We start from the raw sequence: 15173 nt of genomic DNA on the forward strand, positions 1-15173 counted from the left end.
TGCATGCTCCACTGGAAGGGAAGACAGATGACTGTCAGCACCAAGAATTTACCACTGCCTCCCCTAGCCAGGCATAGCTTTCCCCCATAAACTCAGCTGTGCTGTCACATCACACCACATTTGGCATAGAAAACTAAACCCAGCTCCACAGCCTACTTTGTTCCTAGATCATCTACTAAGCAACTTTGAACGAAGGATGCTTTGCATGCGCTCCAGTTTAACATGTTTAAAATACAGACCATCTCATCTGAGGTCTGCACAGGCAGACTGTATTAAGTCCTGCAGCCCCAGTGACTACATGCAGGCCCAAGCACACAACTTCCATTATGCTGAATTAAACTCTTGGTGGACACTGTATAGAGACAGGGAAGTAACACAAGATGAGTAAGAAATAAAGCAAAGAGCTTCCAGATTCATTAAATTAAATTTGTGAGTAGTCTAGGCTGGGATTTTTCAAAGGTGCTCAACTGAACTGGGCATCTGAGTCCACTTAAAATTCAATGCAACTAGAAACTTAACTCATAGAGTCTGTTTTAAAGACTCCAGCATTCATAGGTTTGTTCTTATGAAAAGTAACTTCCCCATGTCATTTTTGACTGGTATTCGAATAATAATATTCTTAGATTCTTCATTCTCTAGTAAAAGGAGACTGTCCTCCTCTCCCTTCCACCCCCTCCCAAAAAAATAAAAAAAAATAAAAAAAAATAGGCTGCCTTACGTAGAGCCAGAAATTCTGATTATCTTCATTACTTACTTGTTTAATGTTATACATGAATGGATTTTTGGGAGGTGAAGGAGCAAGAAATCCAGCAAATAAACTACAGACCACAGAGCAGTAATTTTCACAGTGATGGCATCATGTCTTTATTACATTCCCTTCTGAGTCTGCTTCCATGCCAGGCAGATCTTCAGATGCAAAGGCAATCTGTCCTCTCCTACAAGAGAAAATCAACTCCGTGTATTTGCCATAAAATAAAATAAAATAAAATAAAATAAAATAAAATAAAATAAAATAAAATAAAATAATAAAATAAAATAAAATAAAATAAAATAAAATAAAATAAAATAAAATAAAATAAAATAAAATGGAAATAAACAGATTGGTGGCTGAAAAACCACATCATCTCATCTCTCATAGAACTCCAAGGAAGGGGAAGCACACTCACTGATTTGGGTGCTGCATTTTACCCTTTACTAGTTTTTAGGGTTTTAATGGTCTTCATGAGAGCCTTAACTCCTTCCCAAACTGATGCTTAAAGTGCTAAAAAGCACTCAGTTTTTCTCACTGTACAATGTTTGTACTTCCTAAATCTGTCTTTTTGTTTGTTTTGTTTTATTTTGTTTTGTTTTTCCTATTAGTGCTCCAATCAAACGCAGAATATTCTTGTTTTCAGTTTACCCCACTGTGCCTAAATTTAGACCAAGCCTTTGCATCTGTCAGCTCCTGCTCTAGAGTCTCTACTTGCGTTACTTCAAAATCTTCCTCTCTAGAAAGCATTTACAGTATGGGCAAAGCACAATATAAGCATACACTCATTAATCTTCATAGCCTTCCTTTGAGGTAAGCCCTTTTTGTGCCTCTTACCATTTAGTAACCTGAGGCAAATTTATGGTAGAAACAGTTCATCTGGTTAAGCTTCCTTGATTAAACTGCAATACCCTATGCCTTGAAGAAAACAAAAGTTTATCTTCCATTCCCTGTAATTGGTTATTTTCACAGAATCACAGAATTTCTAGGTTGGAAGAGACCTCAAGATCATCGAGTCCAACCTCTAACCTAACACTAACAGTCCCCACTAAACCATATCCCTAAGCTCTACATCTAAACGTCTTTTGAAGACTTCCAGGGATGGTGACTCCACCACCTCCCTGGGCAGCCCGTTCCAGTGCCTCACAACCCTTTCAGTAAAGAAATTCTTCCTAACATCTAACCTAAAACTCCCCTGGCATAACTTTAGCCCATTCCCCCTCGTCCTGTCACCAGGCACATGGGAGAACAGGCCAACCCCCACCTCTCTACAGCCTCCTTTAATGTACTTATACAGAGCAATAAGGTCACCCTTGAGCCTCCTCTTCTCTAGGCTGAACAAGCCCAGCTCCTTCAGCCGCTCCTCATAGGACTTGCTCTCCAGGCCCCTCACCAGCTTCGTCGCCCTTCTTTGGACCCGCTCAAGCACCTCGATGTCCTTCTTGTAGCGAGGGGCCCAAAACTGAACACAGTACTCGAGGTGCGGCCTCACCAGAGCCGAGTACAGGGGGACGATCACCTCCCTAGCCCTGCTGGTCACAGTGTTTCTGATACAAGCCAGGATGCCGTTGGCCTTCTTGGCCACCTGAGCACACTGCTGGCTCATATTCAGCCGACTGTCCACCATCACTCCCAGGTTCTTCTCTGCTTGGCAGCTCTCCAACCATTCCTCTCCCAGCCTGTAGTTCTGCTTGGGGTTATTGCACCCCAGGTGCAGGACCCGGCACTTGGCCTTGTTGAACTTCATACAGTTGACCTCAGCCCATCGGTGCAGCCTATCCAGATCCTCTTGCAGAGCCTTCCTACCCTCGAGCAGATCGACACACGCACCTAGCTTGGTGTCATCTGCAAACTTACTGAGGGTGCACTCAATGCCGTCATCCAGATCATTGATGAAGATGTTAAAGAGGACCGGCCCCAGCACCGAGCCCTGGGGGACGCCACTAGTGACTGGCCTCCAACTGGACTTGGCTCCATTCACCACAACTCTTTGGGCCCAGCTATCCAGCCAGTTTCTAACCCAACGAAGCGTGCGCCAGTCCAAGCCAAGAGCAGCCAGTTTCTTGAGGAGAATGCTGTGGGAGACGGTGTCAAAAGCCTTGCTGAAGTCAAGGTAGACCACATCCACAGCCTTTCCCTCATCCACCCAGCGCGTCACTTTGTCGTAGAAGGAGATCAGGTTCGTCAAGCAGGACCTGCCTTCCATAAACCCATGCTGGCTGGGCCTGATCGCCTGCTTCCCCTTCAAGTGCCGCATGATGACTCCCAAGAGGATCTGCTCCATGAGCTTCCCTGGTACTGAGGTCAAACTGACCGGCCTGTAGTTCCCCGGGTCTGCCCTCCGGCCCTTCTTGTAGATGGGCGTCACATTTGCTAGTCGCCAGTCAGCTGGGACCTCCCCCGATAGCCAGGACTGCTGATAAATGATGGATAGGGGCTTGGCCAGCTCCTCTGCCAGTTCTCTCAGTACCCTTGGGTGGATCCCATCCGGCCCCATCGATTTGTGGACATCCAAGTGCCGTAGCAGGTCACCAAACAGTTCTTCGTGGATGGTGAGGGCCACATCCTGCTCCCCGTCCCCTTCCACCAGTTCTGGGTACTGGGTATCCAGAGAGCAACCGGTTTTGCCGCTAAAGACTGAGGCAAAGAAGGCATTAAGCACCTCCGCCTTTTCCTCATCTCTTGTAACTAAGTTTCCCCCCGCATCCAGTAAAGGATGGAGATTCTCCCTAGTCCTCCTTTTTGTGTTGATGTATTTATAAAAGCGTTTTTTGTTATCTTTAACAGCAGTAGCCAGATTGAGCTCCAGATGAGCTTTGGCCTTCCTAATCTTGTCCCTGAACAGCCTCGCTACATCCTTATAGTCCTCCTTAGTGGCCTGCCCAATTTTCCAAAGATTATAAACCCTCTTTTTTCTCCTAAGCTCAAGCCACAATTCTCTGTTGAGCCAGGCTGGTCTTCTTCCCCGCTGGCTCATCTTTGGGCACATGGGGACAGACCGCTCCTGCGCCATTAGGATTTGCCTCTTAAAGAGCGCCCAGCCTTTCTGGACCCCTCTGCCCTTCAGAACCGCCTCCCATGGGACTCCACCAACTAGTGTCCTGAGCAGCCCAAAGTCAGCCCTCCGAAAGTCCAATACAGTGGTTTTACTGGTTCCCTTCCTGGCCCCGCCAAGAATAGTGAACTCCACCATTTCGTGGTCACTCTGCCCAAGACTGTTCCCGACAATCACATCCTCCACCAGTCCTTCTCTGTTTGTGAAGAGAAGGTCTAGCGGGGCACCACCCCTGGTAGGTTCACTAATCAGCTGCGTTTTCTAATCTCTAAGAAAATTTATCAGGAGATTGCCTCTAGCGAGTGCTGTTGACTACCCCTGATGGTTTCACTTTCAGGGCCCATACCATCCAGGTGAGCAACATGCCACACAAGCTACCTTATTTCTCCAAACTGTCTTCGTAGGAAACTTATGTTCCTTCATCTCCATTCTCCACAGGTCATCACACCTCCTTGAAAGAACCTCATCACACTTCCTTGTAAGTAGGATCACATCTCCACTTAGGCATTTGTTGCAGAAACCACTTTTGTGTAAACCACTTTACAGCTAACTCCTTGCAGTCATCTACTTTTCACATTTCTTCAAATATAATTGCCTTAAAATTCAACTTCAGATTCTTGCTTGTACCACTGCTGTGGTGTACTTGTTTCCATCTAACTTCAGTTTTCGTTTATTGAATTGCATCTTAATTTTCTTAATCATAGGTAGCCCTTGTTTCCTTAGGCCTTTCTATGCCACATTTTCTCACACTCTCCCTGCCCTCACTCTCACTGACTTTGATAATATATATCCCAGATTGACTATAGCGATTTAATGGATCACTGTTGTTATTAGGGAGGCTCTGTTGTCCCACTGCAATGCCAGTAACTGTTTTCTGTCATTGCCTTTTGTGAATACTTACCATGAGGACCACAGAGGCTTTAGGGCTTTTGTCTGCTCTCTCACAGCACACTGCCTTAGTACATTATTTGTCATCCCATCTGTGGTTCTTCCTTTCAGCTCCATCAGTACGCTCCCTCACAGCCACTATAAATTTCACTTCCCAGGTGTTCCTCTTCCTTCACTTCTTACTTCTGCACATGTTTATTGACGTATCCATTACCGTAAGATGAGTCTTTCCTGACACCTCTCATTTAGCTATCTTTACTCAGACTGCTTAATTCTGTGTCCTGGATCATGGTCTTACTTGGTATTGAATCATCTGAATACTCCTTGAAGAAAGCCCATTGCCCAAAGGCACTTTCAGACTGCTCAATGCATCCACAGTCATATTATGATAATGCTACAAGAACATGTTATCTCTGACCAGAATTTGTATCACTTACAGAGCTGGCAATTCCCCAAATAATCTGTCTTGTACTGTGTTTTGATTTTTACTGGGATAGAATTAATTTTCTTTATAGAGGCTCATCCCATGTTGTGTTTTGGATTTTTGATTAAAAGAGAGGTGATAACACAATGATGTATTTAGCTGTTGCAGAGCAGTACTCACACAGAGCCTTCAGCTCCTTGTGCTGTCCTGCCAGCGAGGAGGCTGGGAGTGCCCCAGGAGCTGGGAAAAGACACAGCCAGGACAGGGGTGTCCTACACCGTGTGGTGCTGTAATCAGCACAAACAGGTGGGGTAAAGAAGGAGGAAGGGGGTAATGCATTTGGGGTAATGGTGTTTGTCTTTCAATAAACTGTTCAGCATGATGGGCCCTGCTTTCCTGGGAGTGGCTGGACACCTGCCTACTGGTGGGAAGCAGTGAGTGGATTCGTTGTTTTGCTTTGCTTGCATGCACAGCTTTTGCTTTACCTTGCAAGTTGTCCATATCAATCCATGAGTTCTGCAAGCTTCACATTTCTGATTCTCTGCCCCATTCCACCTGGGGAGGTGTGTGGTGCCGAGTTGCCTGCTGTGGTTAAACAACAACATAATGTCATTTACACACTTTTAAACCAAATCTTCCACCCTGGGGAATTGTTTCTGAAGATAAAAGCATTCAGAAACCTGCTGAAAGGTAGGTCTTGATGGCTTGAGCTCAGTTTTATGCTAATACAGCTATTTAACTTCTATATAAATTCTTCATGCTTCTGTGCTTTGTCTGTAGAGTGTAGACTTTAGTTATCTTGTCTGTCTATATGAATTCTTCATGGCAAGGTTTTCTCCTTAGTTATGTTCACATCCAGGGAAACTTTGATGAGAAGTATATAAGTTCCACGCTGTATGTATCAATGTAGAAAAATCAGATCCAAAAAAAAGTTATTAAATGAAAATTTCCACTCTTGATCCTTTTTCTTCACCTCTAGTTATGGTTAATCTTTCATCATAACACTAGTGTATCAGTAGTCAGAGAACAGAAAAAATTTAGACACCACCTTTTAAATCTCCTTGTAACTGATATATCCACCAGCAAAATCTAAATTTTCAAAATGATTCAGTAAAAAAAAAAAAATCATCCTCTGAAATATGTTCTTAAACAGCTTACGTGTCAGTGAAGTTCTGAAATGAAATGCTATACATGAAAATCACTGCTGTTTTCAGGTTTAAATGTGCATTAGACTGAAATTTCCTATACAAATTACTAACCTCTGTTTTCAGACCAGAATACCTGCTTTACCAATGAAAGATAAAGGGAATTAGATAATGAAAGATAAAGGATTTTTTTTTTTTTTGTTTGGAAATATCAGAACCATATTTTTTGTGCAAGCAGTACACTTCAAAGTGTGTCTAGTACCTTTTAGCAATCTAGATTTTCATGATTTTTAAATATAAACCAAACCTATTTTGTCACGTTCAGACAGCCTGTGAAAGCCTTCTAGAAGTAGAGAGCACCATATTATTTTCTTTGAAATATCAATCATGAAATTATAAAATTCTCAGCTACTCCTTTTCAAGAGCTCTGTCCACCTCTCCTTATAGAATATATCTGTTTGGTTTACAAACAAAGGAGATCAAAGCCCGGCTTAAGGACTGTGTTTGCGCACTTCAAATATCTGAAGCAGCTCTCATTATAGGGTCACAGTATCTAAGTAAAAATTTATGGGACACTTAAAAACACAGAGTGAAAAATCACTTAACTGCTGCTCCTGAGATAGAGATATCAGCGAAAATATTGTCTACACAACCATGAAAGAAATAATGGAACTTCACAGGAGGTACCGTGGTAAGACTTTCTCTAAGATGCTGCTTAAAAGAATCGCCTTGAAATTGATTAAAAGTGTTTAAAAATCTATTAGCTATTTTTCTTACAATGCTTTCCAATTTGTTCAACTATGGATAATAATTGCATTATAAGCATTAATGTTCATTTTCTCAGGCAGACACTCCTGCTACTTTGCACTTCCAAGACTGTGGTAGCTGCTGTAATCATCAGAAAGTTTTAGCACTATTATTTTTCTGGAGGATTTTAAAAACATTTGTCCCCAAGTACAAATATATTCAGGGTGACTCAGCTGTGATTTTCCACAGTGACTATTGAGTTTACATGCAAATTTGGAAGCTTTTGCAAATAGTTAATGAGCATGGAATCTGAGGAGGAACAGAGGTTGACAGATTGCATATTTGCCTGAGATCAAACACTGTGCTTCTCAAATGTTGTCCTAACTGTACAATCAGTGGGAGTTTGGAGACCAGTGGTACTGATAGCATGTATGTATCCAAGTAGGCAAGCACCTTTTTGTACGTCTATAATGGAGAACTTACATAACTAATTACAGAGCAAGCAAGATGTGGTGCTCATTCCACCAATGTGTCATTCACTTGACTTTAAAACAGGTTTGAAAATAACTTTCAAATAAATTAGCTTTGCATTCTAGACCCACATATTGTACTAGTTTTAACTTTAATGGAATTTACTTCTAACATATTTGCATGTTTTTAGCTGTAACTAAAGCGTGTTGTAACTAAAGCGTGTTTTTAGTTGTAACTCTGCTGCTGAACTACAAGTTGTAGCCAAAATAATAATAATAATAATGAGCTTACTTCCAGGCACGTAGAAAACTATTTGCTAGCCCTGACTATTCACCTTCAACAGGAACAGACTGAAAAATATCCAAGCATGGGCATGTAAATATCCATAACAAGCATTCCAGCCTTTCAATATTTTGGAGCCAATCCAGGATACAGTAAATACAAACACCAAATGAGAAACTCCCATCACATGCTCTACCTACCATTGCTCAAAAGAATGATGCAAGAGCCAAACCTGGGTGTTAACAAAGAGTGCAGGAAGGGGCTTCCATCCCCCATTGTCCTGAGATTAGCTTTCCAGGGCAGGAGCATGTGCTCACAGAATACAGACATGTACCACCTCTGTGATACATATGAATCTGCATATGCATCTCACACTCATTTTGTAGCCCTAGACAAACAGTACACATGCAGTGGGGCCACAAGCAAATAAGGCTAACTGAGTATAGCAGCCCTGAGGCTCTCCACATCACATACTGAAAAAGCCAAGTGGCCTTTCCCTGATGTTTCCTCAATAGACTCTGCCAGCTATCCTTCATCCTCAGTAAGGAAAGGTGAGATATTAAAGCAGCTAAACATGAAAAGAATGAGAAGGGAGAGCTAGAAGAATGAGCTATTCAGTAACCAATCTCCTGATATCACAAAGATTGTGTAGAAAGGAGCAGGGTAATAAGCACTGAGCTACAATTAGTTTATTTCTAGTTCGGGTATTTTTTAGCGAATCCATTTTCTGTAAGAAAGAAAAAAAAAAAAAAAAAAAAAAAAAGAGTCTGAGGACAGCAAATAGCTAAAACCTTACAAATGTGTAAAAGTGTGTTTAGTCTCCTGCCTCTTGATTGTAGCAGCCAGAACTTGAGAAAGTAGCTCTTGTTTTCTTGCAAGACTTGTGATAAGGATGAAAAAAAAAAAAAAAAAAAAAAAAAAAAAAGAGGTGGTGTAAGATTCTTGTGGAAAAAAAAAAAAAAAAGAATGAACAGGACTCACTTGTAAACGAGTTTTTTTTACCACTAGTGACAGTTAGCAGGGGAACCAACGACCAATGTTAAGATAATGATTGTAGCTGCACTATATTTGTTCCATGCATGTAACCCTCTGTTGCTCAGCTGCACCTCCTATCAGTTCTTTTCCTCCTCTAGCCCCATTACAGATGCTGGCTCCTGTGGAAGATGATCAGAATCCCCCAATCCATTAGCATGGATGCTTTTGGGGAAGGGTCTACAATAGAAATTTCATCTCACATCTGCACCTTTCCTCAGCATTACACCTGCATACCATTTTCAAAATACTGACTCAAAGGCATCAGACAACGTAGTTGCAAATGCCACTGTTGATAATAATTTTGTGCAAAACAGCAGGCTGAGCCTGTAGGAGCTCTCACAACCATGTTATGTCAAGGTTTTTCTTCACCTGCTGACATTGCATGGCACAAAAAAGTAAGTCTGCAGATGAAGCTTGAAAATAACAAAGCTTCATAAACTGAAAGCATATTACTCCTCCAGGGCCATCCTTGAACTGGAACAAACCTCTCAGCTTTGCCTTTGCTATCCTCCTTCCTCACTGGAAAAACACACACACACACACACACACACACACACACGCACATGTGAAGAAAAAAAAACTTCAAGAGAAAAGAGGAAGTGAAGAACCTGAAATAGTTCAGAGAAGGAAGACAGAATACACTGTCCCTTAGCAAAGGGCAAAACCAGACAAGTAGGATTCCTCCATTCTATATTTACAGGTGTCAGTATGAAACATTTTGATGTGGTATATTGCTGACACTATTTCAGCACAAGAATAGGATTTGGTGGCTTGCGATTCCTGACCCAGCAGTGATTTCCTTGTGAAAGATGAAAGAAGTTTGACTCATGGTGAAGCGTGTGTGGCACAAAGTACTAATTGCCTGTGGTGCAGCAAAGTCCTGGTGTTGAGAAACTGTTCTCAGAATCTGCACTAGAACTTTGTCAGGGATTCCTCTTACAATGGTACAATTGTAACTCAGGTACAATAGTAAGACCATGGAGTTTTGCACAGGTAGAAGTGTCATAGGTATTTTGTATTTATAACTGGAACAACAGAAGTCTGCAATAATCCCATTAGGATGGTTTATCTCCATGGCACATGTCAGCTTAGCATGTGGACATAGCCTCTCAGTTTTGAACAGTGTTCTGAATGGAATAACATAGCCAATAGTAACTTCTGCAAAAATAAATATGGAAACTGTTATAACCCGCTCATACATGAGTGCTGAACATGTGTCAAATCTGTGATAAAGTTACTTCTTTAATCTTTGTGTGAGACAAGGTGGTGGCCGGTACATGGAGAAATCCAACTATTCGTGGCAGACGTGGTTTTGACAATCTAAGACTTTATAAACTTTGGCAGCTTAGTTTGGTCATACAGCAGTCCCATGCAGCAGGAAATGCACACAGGTCTCAGCTACATGCGTTACAGCTTCACACCTAATGTATATGGTCATTAACTTCATCTTACATTAACAGACCAGAATGAACTAAGACTGAGAAGATCACACAATATCAGTTTTGCCAATGTACTTACAAAGAAAGCAACATCCCTAAGAAATACAGTTTGGATAACTAGGGCCAGCAATTGCATAAGTTATCCCAGTGTAAACCCCTAAATATCATAGAACTGATACCACTGGGAATGGAAACAGACAATGTCTTAACACAAAGGTGATCACAGTTCTAAAGCCAGGGTAACTTTATGAAGATATTTTGGAGTCAACAGTCACACAGCAGAAAATAAAATAAAATAAAAATATTATCTCCACAATGTTAAAATTAGCTTCTGTTTCAACAGCAACACAGACATTTTCCGAGCAGATTTTCTCTGCTTATTATTCTGAACAAGACTCACAGAATTGTGATCAGGCATCATTAACTTTCACTTTGAGCATACAAACATCATCAGTGATATTTATAATTATTTGATTTTTCTTTAGGCCAATTGCTTTGTGAACTAGGAGTAAACAACTCTTAACAAAATGTCTTTGTGTACCAAATGACTTGAACATATGTCTTGTTATAAAGTGAAAATCTCAATTAAAAAATGAAATCCCTCCCCCACCACCCTCTCCCCCCCCCCCAAAAAAAAAAAAATCAAAGTGGTACACAAGACTAATAAAGGTCGCTAAATATTAGATGTACATTCATGTGCATTGGTGAATATATGAATAAACTGTGATATGCTGATGTAAGATCATTGGTAGAAGCAGTGCATGTCATGACATTCCTCAGTGTCACTGTAAAGCAAGTTTTAAGTAGTCAAAATGGATGGCAGTTTGAACTATATATACCAATGCACATTAACATAAGAACATACGGTTTGATATTTGAAATCATTGTGTAAACAGTCTGTAATTTAAGAATCTCTTACAGGACTGATCCCATGCTCCTTTCTAAATGTATAATTTTTCACTGATGCATTTGTTTGCCAATAACACAAAAGATAACAAATTTCATATACAAAGGTCTGAAAAAAACATGGCGAGTAGGCTACACATATGAATAACTTTACTAGTGTAGTTTTTGTTCCTTCAGAAAAAGTTCTGTAAAAAGAAAAAATGAAGAATTTTGTTTGGGGATTGATGTCTTATCACAGGTGTGTCCTCTGGTATCTAGCAAAGCCTGAAGCCTCTCCTTTCTTAGCAAGAGGTAGTACGGGGTGTGGAGGGGACAGTGAAATAGTCTCTAGCTACATCTAACTGCTCGTTAATGTAACTTCCATGCATTTAGTATCTTTGTGACTTTAACCTCTGGCTGAAAATTGTCAACACAATCAAAATTTACTTGCATAGACAAAAATTGTGATTATATTTTCCTTAAAAAAAAAAAAAAAAAAAAAAAAACAGATTAGAAAATAACCCATTGCTATTAAAGAAAGAAAACTGATAGTTTTGCTCTATAAAATAATATTAAAAACAGACATGACATAGAAAAGAAAGGAAATAGAAAGACACGCTTTCTCATTTAATAAGAAAAAGTGTGAAACTGTTAGTATTAAAGTTTTCCTCCTGTTTTCCACTTCTTTCTTCATGTATCTGATTCCATGACACCAATCACAAAGATCCTTCTTTTCTTATTCTTTTGGTTCCCAAGTTTCATGCTCTTATACTAAGGCAATTAAAACTTTGTCTGTTTTTTCAGTCTGAATGCTACCTCTCCCCCCTGTGCACAGGCTCAGTAAAAGATCTGGTAAGCATTTACATAAAACATAAGCTTTGACACAAAAGCAATGATGCATCCTCACTAACCCAGTGAAATCAAAAGGTTCTGCTCACCCACTTTCACCTATGCAGTTTCAATACCTGGCAATTTGAAAGCAAGTGATAGAGCTGCAGGCAAACAGTCAAATGTATTTTTGCTTCTTTTAGCCAGCAGAAGGTCTCATTATGCATCTGTGACAGTACTACTGAGAAAATAATCTTCTTACCAGCTTGTATTTAAAATTAAATCCTACTATGCTAAATAGCCTGGTATACCTACGCAGTACAGATCTGAAACTTTGTTCTGCAATGTGTTTCCTGGTCATTCTCTATTTACTGTAGGAGGAAACAATCCAGAGCTTGTCTGGGCTTTTCATCCTTGGAACTACAAAATATTTCTGATAAGATTCAAAATATTATATTTTCCTAAGACGAGACTTAAAGCATTTGTGCCTCTTTCCAAATTTTGGTACTTTTATTTAATTTTAAAATGAAGCTTTCCAAACCCTTACATGCCTTATTTGAATTAGTCTGAAATATGATGAATTTTTCACTCCTGGTAAAGTGACTTAGCTCTCTCACATAAGAACACAGTAGTATGTACTGTATGCAAGTATGGCGTATATACACAAACTCAGAGAGGAAACACTTCACAGGAGCAAGGAAACATCTTTGTGTATAGTCAGCCTGGTTCTCAGTGCTTTGCCTTCATGCTTCTAAAAATTGGCAACAAAAGGTCTGTATGCTCCACTCTCTTTACAATTCTATACAAGGAAAACTGTTTGTTTAGCCATACTGATTTCATAGTTTTCCTCATGTGGATTTATAGCTGTTTTGAATTAGTTTTGCTTATTTAAAACAGTTCTAGGTCAGGTGGAATCAACACAATCCCTATGTGAAAAAGAACACCCAAGCAGAAATCTGCTCCAGCTTATCTGAATCTACTCTAAATCTACTTTCAGCTAAGAAAAGACAAATAGTGTGTAGACCAGCCTTCTCCTTGATTGCAGCATTTGTATCTATGTTACAACATGTGTAACCTTGAAGATAAAAGTTTTAAATATGGTCAGACACTAGGATTTGAAACATCATTTAGAATTTAGTGCAATGTAACACCTTCAAACATCATATTAGTCCTAACATTTATTTTGACCTATGAATGAATGTTTCTAATTTATGGCAATAAACTCATCAATCTTTAGTAGATCTTGTAATTATTAAACAGGATTTAAAAACTGAACACACCTTTCTGGTTGGCTAGCCAACATACTACCTAAGCCAGGCCAAAGATAATCAATAACTGTTCCTAGGTAAGAGAAAGCAATTTGATTTCATATGCTAAAATCATGACAAAAGCATGATTTACATGCACTGATAATTTATGACTAAATAATACTAAGCACATTCCTGTTCAGGAAATGATCCTATTACACAGGAACAGTTGGAGACTCACACGTATACACCCTACTGAACCATTCTTTAGAGCTCCCAATATTTGCCTAGCAAATAATACTAAAAAAAAAATAATAAAAAATCACATCTCCCATCCTTTGACTCCAGTCTCTACTACATACACACGTACATAACTAACATAAAAGTAATACCTGAACTGCTAGGAGAAGTGGCGAAGAGAATGCAAAAATTAACTGCACTCTGCAGATATACAATATCTACAATATATACAATAACCTACAATATTATAATACAATATAATCTACAATCTACAATATCTACAAAGATATACAATAATCATCAAGGTCTTAAAATGGATACTGTTAGGTAATCTTACCTACAAATGGCACAGACAGCAAGGGTTTTCATAGAAGGCTAGGAAAACACCACCTAAGTACTAAAAATAAAATATAACATATCCACTATTTTATGACTTAAATTACCATGTCTATCTATGCTTGATTTAGAAACCTACACATATATTATTACAGCCTGTTTGCTTAATTCTATGTCATGCAGTTTGCATAAAATAAGGAAGAGGTATATTCACCTATGATTAGTATCAGCAGTTACAGACCCAAATAAAAGAAGGGAACAGTAGTAACCATCTTCAGGAAGGCCCGTTTTCTCAAAACTTTCTGTTGTGCTGGGAGAAAATGAAAAAAATAAAGTTCAGTTTGACACAGATTTTTTTTCCAGTTCTGGCACTGGAAATTAAACCTCACAAAAAGTGATAGACTTCAAGTGGCATTGCAGAAACCACTCACGAGGAGGAACAGAGAATTTAAGGGCCTGATCCAGGAATATAAAAACTGAATGAAGGAGTAGTCTTTTGTATCAATCTGACTCTATATTTCAGAATAAAACACATTTAATCCTGACAAAGTTCCCAGGATCTTCACTGTGGAGCCTGGGGAGCTGCTGCATCCATTCCACTTAAACTTCATAAGCAGTGAAAGCTATGAGCAACACTAAATCAACAGCACCATAACCATGGGCTTCTTCACATATGCATACTTCATGAAAGTGGTGCCCCCATGCACCTCTCTGGGTTTGGCAGATGGATCACGATGCTGAACCCTGGCATGTTATTGAGATCCCACAGGTCTATGACACAGGACTCAATAGGCAGACTGATGTTGCTACTATTACCAATCTAGAGCCAAAACCTATTGTTTTTGTTTGCATCTCGGATTGCCTTTGATAAGAACAGAAAGAGTCATAACTGGAAATAGCTTCTCAGCAATTATAGACATTTCCTTGAAAAAGGGTATTTTGAAATGAACTAGCACATTCCCCATCAGCATTTGCTCTGGGGTTTTAGATAAAGCAGAAAAAGAGGAAGTAAAAGTTTGCTGGGAGCTTGTAGGTAGTTTAATTCCGGATGTTTAAAAAACCCTGGCATTAGATGTAAAGTACAAACTAAAGGAAAAAAAATCCTCTTCACCTGATCCTTCAGGATGAGCTGCTGTTGACATGAATGATAAGCACTATTCATCAAAGCACCAGTTCCTTCAGAAGGAAATCCCCTTACCTCTGCTTTCACAGAGGAATTTTAATGAAGAGTGCCCAGAGCCATAGACGCTGCTCCTGCACTGGCATGTAAAGCACATGTCATTAAGTTAACAATTGGCTTTTTTGAGATCTCCTCTTTTGAGGTCAGTTTCTCAGTGGTAGCACAGCCCATAAGCATTGAATATAAAACATATACCAACAATTTTGCACACAGCTCTTGTACA

The 15173-nt window shown here is 39.8% G+C and overlaps 1 long non-coding RNA gene across 1 annotated transcript; it reads right to left on the bottom strand.

Moving 5' to 3' along the window:
* Positions 1-762: 762 nt before the first annotated feature.
* On the bottom strand, positions 763-14073 carry LOC140000677 (uncharacterized). Its single transcript, XR_011805802.1, has 3 exons — positions 13985-14073; positions 5601-5700; positions 763-935 (listed from the first exon to the last, which is right to left on the bottom strand). It is a non-coding gene; the product is annotated as an uncharacterized lncRNA (long non-coding RNA).
* Positions 14074-15173: the final 1100 nt, after the last annotated feature.

This window comes from Anas platyrhynchos, chromosome Z (assembly GCF_047663525.1).
Source record: "Anas platyrhynchos isolate ZD024472 breed Pekin duck chromosome Z, IASCAAS_PekinDuck_T2T, whole genome shotgun sequence".
Lineage (NCBI taxonomy): Eukaryota > Metazoa > Chordata > Aves > Anseriformes > Anatidae > Anas > Anas platyrhynchos.